Below are 19,524 nucleotides of genomic sequence, written 5' to 3'. Positions count from 1 at the left end.
TATGTTAAATGAAATAAGCAAGGTACCGAAAGACAAACTTTACATGTTCTCACTTACTTGTGGAAGCTAAAAATTAAAACAAATGAACTCATAGAGATAGATAAAAGAAGGATGGTTACTAGAGGCTGGGAAGGGTAATGGGGGGTGGGGGATGAGGTGTGGATTGTTAATGGGTATAAAAAATAGAAAGAATGAATAAGACCTAGTATTTGATAGCACAACAGGGTGACTATAGTCAATATCAGGTAATTATACACGTTAAAATAACTGAGAGTGTAACTGGATTGTTGGTAACACAAAAAATAAATGCTTGAGGGAAGAGATACCCTATTTTTCATCATATGATTATTACACATTGCATGCCTGAATGAAAACGTCTCATGTACCCCACAAATATACACCTACTATATACCAACAAAAATTAAAATAAAAAAAGTTTAAAAAAGACTGACTCTTCCCCAATTAAGAGAACATTCCTCTTGCCTGAATGCCTTTGAGTTGGGTCATTGGCTTTTTCCTGCCTTCAGACTCAAACTAAAACATCAGTTTTGCTGGAATCTAATCTTGTCATCCTTCAGACTGGAAATACATAATCAGTTTTCCTGGTTTTCGTGACTTTGGATCCAGATTGGAACTATATCATTGGCTCTCCAGCATCTCCAGCTTGCTGACTCACCCAGCAGATCTGGAAATTTGTCAGCCTCCATAAATGCATGAATCAATTTCTTACAATACATCTCTTTCTCTATACATATACATTCCATTTATTTGCTTTCTGTGGCGTACCATAATACATGCTCCTATCTTATCCTATATGTTACTACTGGACTTGGAGTCAGAACACTTGGGAATAACTTCACGGTTTTAGACAATTATTTTATCTCTCCTGGCCTCTATTTATATGTAAAATAAAAAATTGGAGTAGGTAATCTATAAGCATCAATCTTCTATTGGTCTTCAACTCTGGGAATGTGTGGTCTAGCTTATGCAGCTGAGAAATAAAAACATTTGGCCAACTTAAGTAACTCCTCTTCCGTGTTTACAATGATTTCTGCAAGCAAGAAAGAGTATAGTGGTTTTGAGGGATAGACTAGGTGTGGGTGATCCTGGATTCTTTGTCTATCTTTCTGTCCTTGACAATGCTGCCACTAATGTATGCCATTAGTGCAGCATAGAAATAATCTAGACTGTTCCACTTTAAGCAGCCGGAAGCTCTGTACAAAATGGAATAAGCTTGTTTACATTTGCTTTACTCCTTCATTTAATTTGGGGTAGATTTATTTTTTATTTTACTTGCTTTTTGAATTAAAAAAGTAATTTGAGCTCATTGTAATCAAACAAAACAAATTTTATATATATGTTTATATATGTGTATATTATATACATACACACATATTTGTATATCATACATACACACATGCATATATATGTGTGTGTGTGTATATATATAAATATAAAATATATATATGTAAAGAATTTACACTCCTCCACTATCATCCCACCCCAGCAAAATTACCAGTTTGGATTAAAAACCAGTATATTGTAGTATTCTGTTTTATTTGATATTTCCTTTATTAATAGCAGCTATTTTATTTTTCACATAGGCTTGTTGGTGATATAAAACTCCTCTTGGGTCATGACCTGTTTCTTTTTCCAGGTTTTTCATTTGACAAATGTGTACATTCTTGTAATCACCACTCTGATGAAGTATAGGACATTTACAGCATCCCACAAGTTTCCTTTAGTCCAATACTGCCCCCAAGAAATAACCATGGTTCTCACTTTTATTATCACAAATTGAATTTAGCATGCTCCTGAATTTCATATAAATGGAACCATTCAGTGTGTACTTTTATTGTGACTCCTTTCCCCTAACATGATGTTTTTGACATATAACTATGTTTTAAGATATATCAGTAGTTTGTTTTTTTAAAATACTGTACTATATTCCATTGTGTGTGTGTACATACGTAATATGTGTGTGTATATCTATGTATGTATGTATGTATATATGTATTACTCCGTTTTCACACTGCTGATAAATTCATACCTGAGATTGGGTAATTTACAAAAGAAAGAGATTACAGCTCCACGTGCCTGGGGAAGCCTCACAATCATGGCAGGAGGCAAGGAGGAGCAAGTCTCATCTTACACAGATGGTAGCAGGCAGAGAGAGAATGAGGAAGATGCAAAAGCAGAACCCCCTGATAAAACCATCAGATCTGGTGAGACTTATTCACTGCCACGAGAATAGTATAGAGGAGACTGCCCCCATGATTCAATTATCTCCCAGCAGGTCCCTCCCACAACACATGGGAATTATGGGAGTATAATTCAAGATGAGATTTGGGTAGGGATGCAGAGCCAAACCGTATCATTCTACCCCTGGCTCCTGCCAAATCTTATGTCTTCACATTTCAAAACCAATCATGCCTTCCCAATAGTCCCCCAAAGTCTTAACTCATTTCAGTGTTAACGGTGCACAGTCCAAAGTCTCATCTGAGACAAGGCAACTCCCTTCTGCCTATGAGCTTATAAAATGAAAAGCAAGCTAGTTATTTCCTAGATATAACAGGGGTACAGACATTTGGTAAATACAACCATTCCAAATGGGAGAAATTGGCCAAAACAAAGGGGCTACAGGACCCATGCACGTTCAAAATCCAGTGGTGCAGTCAAATCTTAAAGCTCCAAAATGATCTCCTCCCTCCTGGTTGCTTTCACGGGCTGGTGTTGAGTGTCTGTGGCTTTTCCAGGCACACGGTGCAAGCTGTCAGTGGATCTACCATTCTGGGGTCTGGAGGATGGTGGCCCTCTTCTCACAGCTCCACTACGTGGTGCCCTAGTAGGAAATCTATGTGGGAGCTGCGATCCCACATTTCCCTTCTGCACTGCCCTAGCAGAGGCTCCCCATGAAAGCCCTGCCCCTGCAGCAAGCTTCTGCCTGGGCATCCAGGCATTTCCACACATCTTCTGAAATCTAGGCAGAGGTTCCCAAACCTCAATTCTTGACTTCTGTGCACCTGCAGGCTCAACACCACGTGGAAGTTGCCAAGGCTTGGGATTTGCACCATCTGAAGCCATGGGCGGAACTCTACACTGGCCCCTTTCAGCCACAGCTGGAGCAGCTGGGACACAGCTTGAGGACCCTGTGCCTGGCCCAGGAAATCACTTTTTCCTACTAGGCCTCTGGGCTTGTGATGGGAGGGGCTGCCATGAAGACCTCTAACATGCCCTGCGGACATTTTCTCCATTGTCTTGGGGATTAACATTTGTGTTCTCATTATTTATGCAAATATCTGCAGCTGGCTTGAATTTCTCCTCAGAAAATGGGATTTTCTTTTCTATCACATTGTCAGGCTGCAAATTTTTCAAAGTTTTATGCTCTGTTTCCCTTTTAAAGTTGAATGCTTTTACCAGAAACAAGTCACCTATTAAATGCTTTGCTGCATAGAAATCTCTTCTGCCAGATACCCTAAATAATTTCTCTCAAGTTTAAAGTTCCACAAATCTCTAGGGCAGGGGCAAAATGCTGCCAGTCTCTTTGCTAAAACGTAACAAGAGTCACCTTTGCTCCAGTTCCCAACAAGTTCCTCATCTCCATCTGAGAACACCTCAGTCTGGACCTTATTGTCCATATCAGCATTTTGGGCAAAGCCATTCAACAAATCTCTAGGAAGTTCCAGCCTTTCCCATATTTTCCTGTCTTCTTCTGAGCCCTCCAAACCGTTCCAACCTCTGCCTGTTACCCAGTTCCAAAGTCGCTTCCACATTTTCGGGTATCTTTTCAGCAACACCCCACTCCACTGGTAGCAATTTACTGTATTAGTCCTGTTTTCATGCTGTTGATAAAGACATACCCAAGACTGGATAATTTACAAAAGAGGTTTAATTGAACTTGCAGCTCCATATGGCTGGGGAAGTCTCACAATCACCACGGGAGGCAAGGAGGAGCAAGTCGCATCTTACATGGATGGCAGCAGGCAAAGAGGAAGATGTAAAAGCAGAAACCCCTGATAAAACTATCAGATCTCATGAAGCTTATTCACTACCACGAGAACAGTATGAGGGAAACCGCCCCCATGATTCAATTATCTCTCACTGGGTCCCTCCCACAACATGTGGGAATTATGGGAGTACAATTCAAGATGAGATTTGAGTGGGGCGCAGCCGCACCATATCTATAAATATATCTACACCTAATCTCACAATTTATCCATTCTACTATTCATGAATATTTGGGTTGTTGCCAGTTTTTGGCTCTTATAAATAAAATGGCTGTGAACATTTGCAACAAGGCTTTGGATAGTCATATAAGCTATATTCTCTTGGGTAAATATCTAGGATAGGAACCACAGGAGAGACACATGTTGAACCTTAACAGATAATACCAAACTTTTTCCAAAGTGGTTGAACAAATTTAAATTTCCAAAAACAACATATGAGAATTCCAGTTGTTCCACATCCTCCCCATCACTTGGTCTTGTTAGTCTTCTTTATTTTAGCCATTTGGTGGGGGAATAGTGGTAACTCATTTTGGTTTGAATTTATCTCTGTTTATATTTTCTTTTGTGGAATAGCCTCATTTAGGAGTTAGTGGCATTTCCCCCTTGCAAGGAAAACCAGGTTTTGAAAGGTTCCAACAAATGTAAATACAGACACAGAGGAAGAGGGCCAGGGAGAAGCATCTCTATCTACCCCAGTTTTTCACAGATTCCATCACAAAAACCTAGCCACCAGTCATTAAGAGCTTAAACTAGGTCACAGTTCTTGAATCCATACAAGGTAAAATACAGTCTGAGTTTTCTAAATCCAAACCTTTCACTGGGCCTTAGAGGTGAAGTGGCTTTTACATGTGGATTACACAGTTTAGTTAAAGACACTGGTTTGGAGAATAAGAAGACTGCTTGAGGACACCCAAGCCTTCTTCAATGTAAAGCAGAAATCCAAACTTGTTGGTTCACAAAATGAAATATTTTATTTGGCTTTCATGTTGTTGTAGTTTTGAGGCCGGCATTTAAAAATTCAGGCATTTCATATGAAAATCATTTGCATCTGTCTACAATCAGCTGGAGCTCAGTAGCAGCTGGCTCCGCAGTCCTCACTACTTTTTTTTGCTCTCTGACATGGAGGAGGCTTGGTGTCAGGTTTTCTGATGACAGACTCACAGTATTCGTTTATGTTACCCATTTTGTACCTACAGGTAATTGAATTTGTGGCCTGATGTAAAATACTGTTATGGAAAGGCAACAGACTCAGACTTTTTTGGAGTATCATTTCCTAATAATTTACATGAATGGGAGAGGAGAGAGAGAGAGTTTAAAGTCCTGAGATAAATTGCTTTTCTTCTTTTTTAAAAAATTTATTTATTTTGTATTATACTTTAAGTTCTAGGGTACATGTGCACAACGTGCAGGTTTGTGACATATGTATACATGTGCCATGTTGGTGTGCTGCACCCATTAACTCGTCATTTACATTAGGTATATCTCCTAATGCTATCCCTCCCCCCATTGCTTTTCTTATCAGCTCCTTAGTACCCTAAAGTTAGACAGGTACTTCTCTACAATTTTACATAGCTCAAATATGCCAAACTAGCTAGAGAAACTTTAGCAAGCTCAAAGTGGCCCCTTTTCCATTATGAGACAGCAGTGCATTGTGACATGGAGTTCAGGATCATATCTAATAACATAGAAGAAATGTGGATGCTCCTGACAGAAGGGAAGTAAGTTCAGTCTTTTTAAAACAGAACAATCTTTAGAAAAGATTTTATTCTTGGACTTTCAGAGGGTTTCATCCCTTTCTTGACCCAGTGGAGAATGACCTACCACTCCAGCTAACAAGGAAGTTAACTGGGAAAGGCAACAGTAGTGGCTTCCTTCTTAAGTGTAGAGCAGAGTTTCAGTAGTTCAGTGCACCAGAAGCACATAAAGGGTATGCTGAATTCAAGATCGCTGGGCCATACCCCCAGAACAAGTCCTCTAGGGAGCTTGTTAAAATGCAGATTTTATTCATTAGGTCTGGAGTGGTGTATCCAAATTTACATTTCTAATAAGTTCTCAGGTGCTGCAAGTGCAGCGGTAGGTCCAGGGACAACACTTGGAGAACCACTGGTGAAGTTCTTAACCACTGGTGAAGAGAGATAACTCACAGGTTACTATATTAAGGATTTATATTCCAGCAGGGTTAGACAAAAATTATAACACAATAGATTTAATTGAAGGTTCTTAATACATGCCTTCCATTGCTAATTAGCCTGATTTTTTTTTTTTTTTTTTTCTGTAAACAGCTCAGGAATTGGAAAGGTTTAATAGTTTTTTTTTTGCTGTTGTTATTGTTTGCTTGTTTTTTAGAGGGAGACAGGGCACAAAAGCAATCAGTGAATAATTGACTCAATTGAAACTGAGACCTAAATTCCTCAGTTCTTTCTTGGGAGTCACTTCAGTAGGCAGTCATAAACACTCTACTCTCTGGTTTTGTTGCTGAAGTTTGGAAGTCCCCATGATAGATCAGAAAGTGCTGGGCTTGCATGACATTGGAAGGGACCACTGTTAAACAGCAAGAAAACTAGAATGGGCCAGTTCTAAAACTAGAATGGGCAAGTTGGAAAACTGACAAAATGATTCGTTCTCTCCCTGGTGAGTTAAAAGGTAGGATCTTGCTCTCAAGAACTACTCTAGAGCCTCTCCCTAAGGCATTCCTTCTCTGTTTCTCTGTCTCTGTCTTTCTCTTATTTTCATTGCAGTCAATCATTCTAAGGTAGCCAATGTATATCTTTTTGTGTTCTTGAGAAATCTGCATAAATTTTTAATTTATATAAATGGTGTTATCAATCTCACTCTGCTTTTCCCACTCAGATAGAAGATTTTATGACTCATCTACCTTGATAGGTGCACCCCTAACTTCAGCAAACATCAGAATCACCAGGAGATGTTAGAAAAATACAGATTTCTGGTTTACTTTAAGAGATTTTTTTCAGTAGGTTCAGGGTAGGGCCTAGAAATCTGCATTTTAAACAAATTTATTGAGGTATAATCAACTTACCATAAAATTCACCTATTTTTAAGTATATACCTGTTTTAGTAAATTTGTGGAGTTGTGAAACCATTACCATGAACTAGTTAGAACTCTGCATTCTTTTTTACGATCAATATTAAAGATACTTTAATGGCACCAGATGAAAAGTATACCCAAGTGTAGAGGATCATATAAATTTCAACTACAGACCAGAAAGTTTCACATTTTTAGCAGCATCAATGGTAATACTCATTAGTTTACGGTTTTCAGTTTCTCATTAGTCTTAACAATTTTCTTTTTTCTCCCAAACAGAATTATGAGTCATAGATGAAAATCTTACAGCCTATTCTCATCTTTTACATCGTTGCCTACATTGTGTGAAAACTGTAGTAACTGTTTTAATAACTTTGCAATGTCTAAAAACAAGTAAGGACAGTGTACCACTGTCATATGGGATTTAGTAAACAATCTAGCTGAGTTCAGAATGTAGCCTTGATCCCAGCAGTTTGGGAGGCCAAGGGAGTAGTATCTCTTCACCTAGGAGTTCAAGACCAGCCTGGGCAGCATGGTGAGACCTCATATCTACAAAAAATAAAAATGAGATTAACCAGGTGTGGTGGAGCATGCCTGTAATCCTAGATACTCAAGAGGCTGAGGCAGGAGAATTGCCTGAGCCCAGGAGTTCGAAGCTGCAGTGAGCTATGACAGAGCCACCACATTCTGGCCTGGGCAACAAAGTGAGATTCTTCTTCCTCTAAAAAGAAGAAGAGAAAAAGAATGTAGCCTCAACAGAGAATTCTTTATTATGTCAAAAGGAGCACAACGAAAACATCCCCAACAATACATAAACCTATATATAAAGTATAGAATATCTCCAATATTTTTACTTTATATGGCAGCATGCCAATATATGCAAGAGAACATATTGATGGGGCAAGGGGGAAACTGATTTGGGCAATGACTTAATTAGTCAGGTTAACATTCAGAGACCAGGTAAACAGCCATTTTAATCAGAAAAGCAATATGAGAAGAGTTCCTACGAAGCTGGGATTTACATACTTCATTCTCTGTTCCTGGTCATTTCATCCACAGCTTGACTGTTGTCAATCATGGTTCTTTCCCTTTGGAGTGGTACTATAACGGTACAGAGAATGCCCATCTCAGTACCAAAATTTCACCATGAAAAATCATAATAGGACAAAGCTTAAAAAAAAGTATGCCAGATTTCAGAAGTATTTACCCTAATAATTTTTAAGAAAGCTTACCATAAATACTTCCAAAAACATAGAACTGTGCATTTTAACAAGCTTCCCAGAGCTTGCAATGCAGCAGGTCTTCAGACTGCACTTTCAGCATTCTACAGATGAAAAGTATGTGTTTCGGGACTCCAACAGATCAGAGCTCAAAGTCTCGCTCTGCCACTTTTTACTAAATCTCCTCATAGCACCCAGCTCCTTTATGCTCTTACTCTCTTATTCCTCACTTGCCCTGTATGCTGGCCTTTTAGAATGTGTGCTTATGGCTCCCACTTCTCTCATTTATCTTTGCTTTTGGTCCTCTCTCCCACACACCAACAATCCCCTGCTAGATGAACTCCATCTAAAATGCGTATTCCAACTCAGACAGTTGCATATTCTCTGATTCCTGTTCTTTGAACTCACTTTAAAAAATACTTTTCTAAACTCTGCAAAGTGAGATCATATGAAGGTTATACAAGCTTCATATCACAGCATGGCATGTTGATCAGCCAGGGAGAGTGGTGTTGCTTGATTGGGAAAGACACTGTTTCTCCATGTGAAGTAAACAAGGCTGATCCCAAAAAGCCTTAACTGAATGGTTCCTGAGGAAGAGGTGAGCCATGGGTCTCAGTCAGTCTACATCTATCTGCAGAGCTGCAAGAGCAGTACAATAAAAAATTTGGACTTGTGACCTCATATATAAAGCACCGTTTGTCAAAACACAAGGAACAGTACCTCAAGTTCTGTCTGGGGCCTAATTCAGGCATGAAAACCAAGCAGCTTCTGGTTTTCAGGTAGATGCTGGGATAGATATCACTCATAGGTACATCAGACTCTGGGTCTACAGGCAAAATCCAAAGTTCCAGATTACTATTAAATGCAACCTAATGAACCACTGAAAATTATTGAGAGATTTAAATTCAAGTAGAAATATTTATTATGCATTTATAATGCACCAGGCACATTAGTTTTTGAGTCCTTGGAGTATATCATTAAAATCTAATAAATAAATTCAGTAAAGTTGCAAGCTACAAAATTAATATACAAAAATATATATACCATTTGTATATGACAATAATGAACTAGCTGAGAGAGAAATCAAGCAGGCTCCAGAATAAAACTGTGTAGGAATGCACTTCACCAAGGAGATGAAAGATCTCTACAACAAAAACTAAAAAACACTGATGAAAGAAATTGAAGTGGACACAAACAAATGGAAAAATGTTCCATGTTCATGGAGTGGAAGAAATAATATCATTACAATCATTGTATTGCCCAGAACAATCTAGAGATTCAATACAACACCTATCAAAACACCAATGTCATTTTTCTTTTTTTCTTTTGAGATGGAGTCTCACTCTGTTGCCCAGGCTGGAGTGTGGTGGCACGATCTCAGCTCCCTGCAACCTCCGCCTCCTGGATTCAAGTGATTCTCCTGCCTCAGCCTCCTGAATAGGTGGGACTACAGGCACATGCCACCACACCCAGCTAATTTTTATATTTTTAGTAAAGATGGGGTTTCGTCATATTGGCCACGCTGGTCTTGAACTCCTGATCTCATGTGATCCACTCCACTTGGCCTCACAACGTGCTGGGATTAGTAATTTTTCTCAGAAATAGAAAAAACAATCCTAAAATTTGTATGGAACCACGGAAGAGCTCAAATAGCCAAAGCCATCCTGAGCAAAAATAACAAAGCTGGAGGCACAAAATCAATTCAAGATGGTTTAAAGACTTAAATGTAAAACATGAAACTGTAACACTACCAGAAGAAAACATAAGGAAAACACTTCAGGATATTGATCTAGATAAAGAATTTATGGCTAAAACTTCAAAGCACAGGCAATACAAACAAAAATAGATAAGTGTGACTATATTAAACTAAAAAGCTTCTGCACAGCTAAGAAAATAATCAACAGAGTAAACAGAGAACCTGTTGAATGAAAGAAAATATTGGCAAACTATTCATTTGTCAGGGGAGTAATATCTAGAATATACAGGCAACTCAAACAATTAAACAGTAAAGAAACAATAATTTCATTTAAAAGTGGGTAAAGAACATGAATAGCCATTTCTCAAAAGAAGACATACAAATGGTCAACAGGCATGTGAATAAAATGCTCTACATCACTTATCATCAGGGAAATGAAATCGAAAACCTTAATGAGATGTCATCTTACCCCTGTCAGAATGGGTACTATTAAAAAGACAAAAAAAAAAAAAAAAAAAAAAAAAAAAAAAAAAAAAAAACATGCTAGCGAGACTATGGAGAAAAGGAAATCCCCCAAATACTATTGGTGGGAATGCAAATTAGCACAGCCACTATGGAAAACAATATGGAGATTTCTTTAAAAACTAAAAATAGAACTACCATATGATCCAGCAATATTTGGTTAAATACCACTACTGAATATTTATCAGAAAGAAAAGAAATAAGTATTTCAAAGGGATACTTGCATTCCAATGTTTATTGCAGCACTATTCACAATAGCCAAGATATGGAATCAACCTGTGTCCATCAATGGATGAATGGTGATATTATTTGAATTTGTGTCCCTGCCCAAATCCCATGTTAAATTGTAATCCCTAATGTTGGTGGAGGTACCTAGTCAGAGGTGATTGGATCATGGGGGTGGATTTCCCCTTTGCTGTTCTCATGATACTGAGTGAGTTCTCATGAGATCTGGTTGTTTAAAAGTGTGTAGCACTTCTCCTTTATGCTCTTCCTCATGCTTGAGCCATGTAAAACATACTTGCTTCCTCTTAGCCTTCTGCCATGATTGTAAGTTTTCAGATGTCTTCACAGCCATGTTTCCTGTACAGTCTGTGGAACCATGAGTCAATTAAACCTCCTTTCTTTATAAATTACCCAGTCTCAGGTAGTTCTTTATAGCAGTATGAGAATAGGCTAACACAGAAAATTGGTACCAAGAGTGAGGTATTGCTATAAAGATACCTATAAAGCTTTGGAACTGGGTAGCAGGCAGAAGTTGGAACAGATTGGATGGCTCAGAAGATGACAGAAAGATGAAGGAAAGTTTGGAACTTCCTAGAGATTTGTTGAATAGTTTGGATCAACATGCTGATAGTAATATGGACAGAGATGGCTAGGCTGAGGAGGTCTCAGATGGAAATGAGGAACTTATTGGGAACTGAAGAAAAGATCACTTTTGTTATGCATTAGCAAAGAACCTGGTAGTATTGTGTCCCTGCTCTAGGGATTTGTGGAACTTTGAACTTGAGAAAGATGATGTAGGGTATATGGCAGAAGAAATTTCTAAGCAGCAGTGTTCAAGGTGTGGCCTGGCTGCTTCTAAAAGCCTATGCCCATATGCATGAACAAATAAATGACCTGAAACTGGAACTTACATTTAAAAGGGAAGCAGAGCATAAAAGTTTGGAGAATTTGCAGCCTCATCATGTGGTGGAAAAGAAAAACCAATTTGCAGGGGAGGAATTGAAGCAGGCTGCAGGAATTCACATAACTAAAAAGAAGGGAAGTACTAATAGCCAAGACAATGGGAAAAAGGCTCTGAAGGCATTTCAGAGATCCTCATGACAGCCCCTCTCATCAGAGGCCCTGAGGCCTAGGAGGAAAGAATGGTTTTGTGGGCCAGGTCCAGGTCCCCCACTGCTCTGTGCAGCCTCAGGACATGGTGCCCTGAATCTTGGCAGCTCCTGCTTCAGCTGTGGCTAAAAGGGGCCACTGTCTCAGAGGGTGCAAACTGTAAGCCTTGGCAGCTTCCACACAGTGTTAAGCCTGCAGGTGCACAGAGTGCAAGAGTTGAGGCCTGGGAGCCTCTGCATAGATTTCAGAGGATATATGGAAATGCCTGGATGTCCAGGCAGAAGTCTGCTGCAGGGCAGAGCTATCATAGGGAACCTCTACTAGAGCAGTGTGGAGGGGTAATGTAGGGTTAGAGTGCCAACACAGAGTCCCCACTGGGGCACTGCCCAGTGGAGCTATGAGAAGAGGGCCATCATGAACACTAGATCCACTGACAGTTTGCACTGTATGCCTGAAAAGACACAGACACTCAACACCAGCCCTTGAGAGCAGCCATTGGAGATGAGCCCTGCAGAGCCACAGGGGCAGAGCTGCCCAAGGCCTTGGGAGCCCACCCCTTGCATCACTGTGGCCTAGGTGTGAGACATGGAGTCAAAGGAGATTATTTTGGAACTTTATGATTCAGTGACTGCCCTGTTGTGGTTTGGACTTGCATGGCGCCTGCAGCCCCTCTCTTTTGGTTGATTTCTCCCTTTTTGAATGGGTGTGTTTACCCAATGCCTGTACCCCTATTGTATCTTGGAATTAATTAACTTGTTTTTTATTTTATAAGCTCATAGGTGGAAAGGACTTGCTTTGTCTCAGATTAGTCTTTGGACTGTGAAGTTTTGAGTTAATGCTGAAATAAGACTTGGGGGACTGTTGAGAAGGGATGATTGTATTTTGCAATGTGAGAAGGACATGAGATTTGGAAGGGACCAGGAGCAGAATAATATGGTTTTGATTTGCATCCCAACCGAAATCTCATATCGAATTATAAACCCCAATGTTGGAGGTGGGAGGTGATTGGATCATGGGGTTGGATTTCCCCTTTGCTGTTCTCACGATAGTGGGTGAGTTCTCATGAGATACGGTTGTTTAAAAGTGTGTGGCACCTCCCCCTTCACCTTCTTCCTCTTGATCCAGTCATATAAGATGTGCCTGCTTCCCCTTCACCTTCTGCCATTATTGTAAGTTTCCCAAGGCTTCCTCAGCCATGCTTCCTATATAGCCTACAAAACTGTGAGTCAATTAAACCTCCTTTCTTTATAAATTACCCAGTCTCAGGTAGTTCTTTATAGCAGTGTGACAAAAGATTAATGCAAATGGATAAAGAAAATGTGGTATATATACACTTTGGAATACTATTCAACCATAAAAAAGAATGAAATCCTGTCATTTGCAGCAACATGGATGGAACTGGAGATAATCATACGAAGCAAAATAAGCCAGGCACAGAAAGACAAGTATTTTATGTTCTCAGTTATATGTAAGAGTTAAATAAGTTGATCTCATAAAAGTAGACAGTAGAAGGATAGACACCGGAGATTGGGAAAAGTACGTGGGTGTGATGCGGGGAATAAAGAGAGGTTTGTCAATGGGTAAAAACATACAGTTAAATAGAAGGTATAAGTTCTAATTTTCGATAGCAGAATAGGGTGATTATAGTTAGCAAAAATATGTTGTATACTTCAAAGTAGCTAGAAAAGAGGACTTGAAATACTCCCAACAAATAGAAATGGTAAATACTCAAGATGATGGATACCCCAAATATCGACTTGATCACTATTCATTCTATGTAGGCAATAAAATATCACATATATGCCATAAATGTGTAAAATATTATGTATCAATTTAAATAAGGTAAGAAAATTTATCAATGAAGGTATCAAACTAAAATACAGATATTTTGATCTTGGTCCAAGTTCTTACCAGTAAGATTCACTAGGTTTGAAATGAGGCTTAAGTTCTTAAGCTCTAATTCAGTAGGACTGAGGTGAGGCTTCATGTACTGCTGAGGAAAGACAGGGTTTGGAATCATGGCTTTAGAGCATGGGTTCCTAAACTTTTGTTTTCTTGGTGTCAAAACCACAATGCAGACAATGCTGGTTGCTATTTACTATTACTATTAAGCCCTGTCCTGTGATGATAACTTCAGGATGCAGCTTTTTTTTTTTTTTTCTTTTCCTCCAAGCCTCCTGTCACGTCATGACTACCCATCTTACTCCCCAGAATGAGTTGCTATGTAACTGAAATTCAGCATTCCAACCATTATGAGACCCCAGGGGTTCCCTGTAAGTTACATTGTTTTTGGCTCACTACTCTGGTATAAAATCTCAAGGAGAAACTGAGAGTATCTATGTTTTCCAAAAAATGATACAGGTGCCTTTTATGGTAGTCAGGATCCTAACTACTATACACGGAGGGGCCATATAGCAAGGAATGCAGGTGGTAAGAGCAGTCCTAGACTAATAGCTAGCAAGAAAATAAGAACCTCAGTTCTACAATCATAATGAAGTGAATTCTGGCATGACGACACCAACTTGGAAGAGGATCCTGAGGTTCAAATTAAAATGCAGCCCAGCTGACACCTGAATTTTGGCCTTGGGAGACGTTGAGCAGTGAACCCAGTCACACTGTGCCTGGACTTCTGACCTACAGAACTGTGAGTTCTGTAGATAGGTGTTGTTTTAAGCCACTCATAAAAAACTAAGTGGTAATTGATTGTGCAGCGACAGGAAATGAATACACACTTTTATGGAGAAAGCTTATTCTGTACTGTCTTCAAACTAAAATAGGTATCACAATCACTTGGAAGGAATTGTTAAAAATACATATTCCTGGGTCCCACCCCCAGAGTTTGATTCAATATGTCTGTAATAGATCTATTTAGCAAACTGTTCAGACAAATCTTTTACTATTGGGTTGAGAACCATAATATGGGAAGCAAGCTAATTCATTGGTTTCTTCATATTCCTGAAATGCCTCACGGACTGCTTTGAGGTAGAAGAGAATTTGGGTCGGGGGTTTGGGGGCTGTTAAATAGGATGCTAGAGCAGAGTTCTTGGGCTCACACTCCAAGTTCAAGCAGAAGATTGCTCTTTCTTTTAATTTTTAGATGGCAGTTTTTACCTTCCCCCATCTCTCATTTATTTGATATATTAGGCTTTCAGGCAAGATTTCCTTTAAAGGGAGTGTTCTAATACTTAGGAAAAAAACGCTGCAAAAACCTTAAGGGTGAATTATGCCCTGAAAGTTTATTTATTTATTTAGCCAAGACCTATCTTTTGTGTTGGACAGAATGTTGGACGTAAGGTGCTGGGGGAACCGATATATGGAAGATGTCTCTTATCTTTTTTGCTTACCAATATATGTGCAGTGCCTAGAGAAGTATTTGTCATATACATTTTATAAGGTGCTCAATAAATGTTTCTTGAACAAATAAATGAATAGCACTAATTACATTGTGTTATAATTATTAGTTTACCTGTTGGCTTTCTCAAACAAACTATGAGCTTATTGAGAGCAGAAACCATGTCTTGTTCATTGCTCCATCACCTGCACCTTCCACATGAACTTATACATAGTAGGCACCTTGTATTTGTTGAATGAATAAATGAATACAAATCAAGTATAAAAACTTGTCTATGGCAATATAGACTAAACATAGTAGATCCATGAACAGAGCTGGCAGTTGCTGTTTTCTAAACTTGTGCTGATTGCACAAGCCGTAAGACCCCCCTCCCTTAAAAGAATGAGACATTTTTGGTGCATGGGGATTGGTCAATACTTCTGTGACCTCATCTTTGCCTGACCTTCTGCTTTGGCAGGATTGGTTTCCAGGTTTACTGACAAATGTGCTGGACTGTTGTTTCCTTCTTAGCAAACAGTCAGATGAGATGGATTGTAACTGGAATCTGAAATGGACACTAGAAAATCCCCTGTATGTTCTCTCCAAGTACAAATACCACTAAGTGGCGGAAGTCTCAAATTGGTATTTCTCCACTCAGAGTGAGTAACTTGAATTAGATTATCAGGTCCCTTTCATCTACTACCTAGCTCTAACTTGCTGTAATTGAAAATTAAGGCTTTAGTGAGAGGACATTGTAGATCCTACTGCAGAGGTAGGTTGGCCATCTAGAGGTCAGTGGGCAACATGAGCTGAGTTAGGGTCCAAAGACAGTATGTGTTTGGCAGGGCATTAGCATGGAAGACACCAGCCGTGATACCATACTTCTTATAGTTTTTATTTTACCAAGAGTCTACTTGGACTCAGTTAATAAACCATGCCAGGCCAAATATTTAAGCACCAGCTTTGATATAAAAGATTTGGCTGCCTCTGATTGGAACTACCACTGCATAAGGTATGGTTCTACTAACCCTATACTTCCTCATCATTTTAACCTACAGAGGATTTTTTTCTTTACTTCTCACAGGTTGTATGAACCTTGTCTGTAGGTCAAGAATCATTTTGCTAAGCATTGTACATTATCAGACCTGGGAACTTTATGCTGATTACTAGGGTCATTAGAGTTGAACACATGTCTTGAGAATGAATGGGGACAGCACAGCAGTATAGTTGGGAAAACACACAACTAAAAAATAGAAATCTCAGTTATGCTGTTTATTAGCTTCAGAAAAAATAATGTACTTTTGCTTTAGTTTTTTCATCTGTTAAAAAAGTATAATAGCACCTGCTATTACCCCATAAAGTTGTTGTAAATATTAATGAAGATTATGCATGAAAAAGTCTAATGAAAATTATAATAAGCTATAAAAATAGAAAGTATTTCTCTTTAAAATAATGGACTTTATCGAATAACCATACAATTTCCTTCTAAATCACAATAAATTTTGAAGTTACATAATTATGAGCAGTTATTAATTGGTCTATAACAGGCATAAAATGAGAATGTCCTAGGTAAATCCAGACTACGGTAACCCTTGCATTGATATTTATTTCATTCTCTCTTTTCTGCTTATCTCTTCCCCATCAGTTTACTGTATTCAGGAGACCCATCTCACATGCAGAGACACGCGTAGGCTCAAAATAAGGGGATGGAGGAAGATCTACCAAGCAAATGGAAAATAAAAGGCAGGGATTGCAATCCTAGTCTCTGATAAAACAGACTTTAAACCAGCAAAGATCAAAAGTGGCACTATTCACAATAACAAAGACTTGGAACCAACCCAAATGTCCATCAATGATAGACTGGATTAAGAAAATGTGGCACATATACACCATGGAATACTATGCAGCCATACAAAGGATGAGTTTATGTCCTATGCAGGGACATGGATGAAGCTGGAAACCATCATTCTCAGCAAACTATCACAAGGGCAGAAAACCAAACACCACATGTTCTCACTCATCGGTGGGAGCTGAACAATGACAACACATGGACACGCATTGGGGAACTTCACACACTGGGGCCTGTTTGGGGGTGGGGGGGGCTGGGGGAGGGATAGTATTAGGAGAAATACCTGATGTAAATGACAAGTTGATGGGTGTAGCAAACCAACACGGCACATGCATACATATGTAACGAACTTGCACATTGTGCACATGTTCCCTAGAACTTAAAGTATAATAAAAAAAAAATCCAAAAAAAGTGACACATCATTTGATTCTATTTGGAACATTCCTGTTTGCGATGAATGCTTGATAAAGCAGACTCTCAATAGGTCAGTCTGAAGCTACTATTCGCCATATGCCCACATTTACCATGCACTCATTCAGCTAGATGTGGGGAATACACTGTAATATTTCAGAAGGATTGCCAGCATACATGGGTCTCTATATCAAGTTCACCTCTAAGGGATTCTGCCACCTGAAGTCAGGTGGATATGGATATACCCAAAGCTCTGGAAATAAGAGCTCTCTCAAGATTTTTGGTGTATCTGTGGGGGTAGGAAAGGTGACAGCAAAAGGAATGACCATGGCCTTATCTAGCCACAGGAGGATGGTAGCTGAGCTGCATTACTTGATTTATTAATTCCACATTCATTGATCATCTACTGTATGCCAAGTACTGGGCTAGGTGCTAGGATAACAGAGATAAATAAGACATTGCAGAACTTGTAGATGCACCTGGGAGAGACAGTCACATAAACACATCATTGCAATATGATGTACCAAAAGTTCAAGGCACAATGACAATAGGAATGAGGGAAAATGCCACATGGAGAAGACACTTCAGAAAAATTAACTGACAAAGTGTGATGATGATTCATCCCTGTGATGAAAGAAAGGAGTCGAGTTCTGTTTTATTCACCATTTTACCTCTAGCATCTTTCAGAAATGTAGTTGGACAGAGGACTACTCCTCTTCCTTTTTTCCTGTTATCCGTTTATCATTCAGCTTGCCTATTCTGTGCCAAACACTATGCAAGGTACTAGTGATATAAAATTATATAAGATATTGTTGCTTCCCTTGAAGAGCTCACAGTATAATGAAAGAGGAAAATGAGTGAACAAATATATATTTAGATGTATCATTGATGCAATACTGTGAATGATGGACTAAAGGAGTAACTGGAGATTATTGCAACAGATGAAAAATATTAATGTCCTAAACTGAGGCAGCAATACTGAGGATAAGTACAAGGAAAGGATAAACAAGGTATTTAGAACATAGAATTGGAAAAATGTAGCAAATAATTGCAGTGGTGGTAGGGGATAGTGAAAGGAAAAAAAAAATCAAAGTTGAATAAATCCTAGATTTATAGCTTTGGTGACTGGATGCCACTATTAATATAGAGACAAATAATTCAAAAATAAAAACAGATTTGGAACAAGAGTTAAGATATTAAGGCTTTAATTACAGAGTTGTTGAGTTTGATGTTTTTTGTGAGATATCTTGTCACAGATGCACAATAAACTTTCAGATATTTGAGTCTGATGCTCAGGAAAAACATTAAAATCAGGGATAAAGATTCAGGAATCTCTAGCTTACTTGTAATAGGTACAGTTGGAGGAGTGGCTGAGATAACCCAATAAGATTATGTAGCATGAGAAAAAAACCTGAGAAAAAAACAAAATATAAATATTGAGAAAAAGAAAAGACCCCATATGCAATTCACTTTACAAAATGCTCTTTCCCTTTGGAAGAAGAGATAGAAAAGTATTTAATGGGAGCCAGTGACTCTCTGTTTAACTTGGAATTCAGCATACTATGTGTGTATGGTTCATGGCATAGTCTATACCCCGATTCTTCAGCCATACGTCATAGGTCAGCCATGGTTGACCCTGATTCCCAGTATGTGTGAATATTATGAGGGTACTGGTTGGAAGTAGGGATCAGTCCTGAGCAGTTTTCTGATGAAGGATTTTTTCCTGACATAGAAGTTATTTTCCCTTGGAAAAGAAATCCCAAAAGGAGATGATGGAAGAAGGAAACCATGATTATGATGGAAGAGGGATAGCGGTAGGTGAAAGATTCAACCACGAATCACTCGGCATACAGATCAAATGGCCTTGTGGTCAGGAACAAAACTGGAGCTTTCTTCTCATATGGGTTAGGATGTAGGCCTCGTGTGTGTGTGTGTGTGTGTGTGTGTGTGTGTGTGTATTCCTTCATGTTTGGGGCACATTCACAAAGCCTATTTATCTCTTTCTTAATACCAGTAGTGGATCTTGCCCATTCTTTATGGAAGGATTGACAGCCTAATGGCCATCTGGATGTCTGGATAAAAACATTTTAATAATCAAAAAGCTGGTTTA

This window comes from Macaca thibetana, chromosome X, assembly GCF_024542745.1.
Source record: "Macaca thibetana thibetana isolate TM-01 chromosome X, ASM2454274v1, whole genome shotgun sequence".
NCBI lineage: Eukaryota > Metazoa > Chordata > Mammalia > Primates > Cercopithecidae > Macaca > Macaca thibetana.
The sequence above is the reverse complement of the archived record's forward strand: the minus strand, read 5'-3'. Positions refer to the sequence as shown.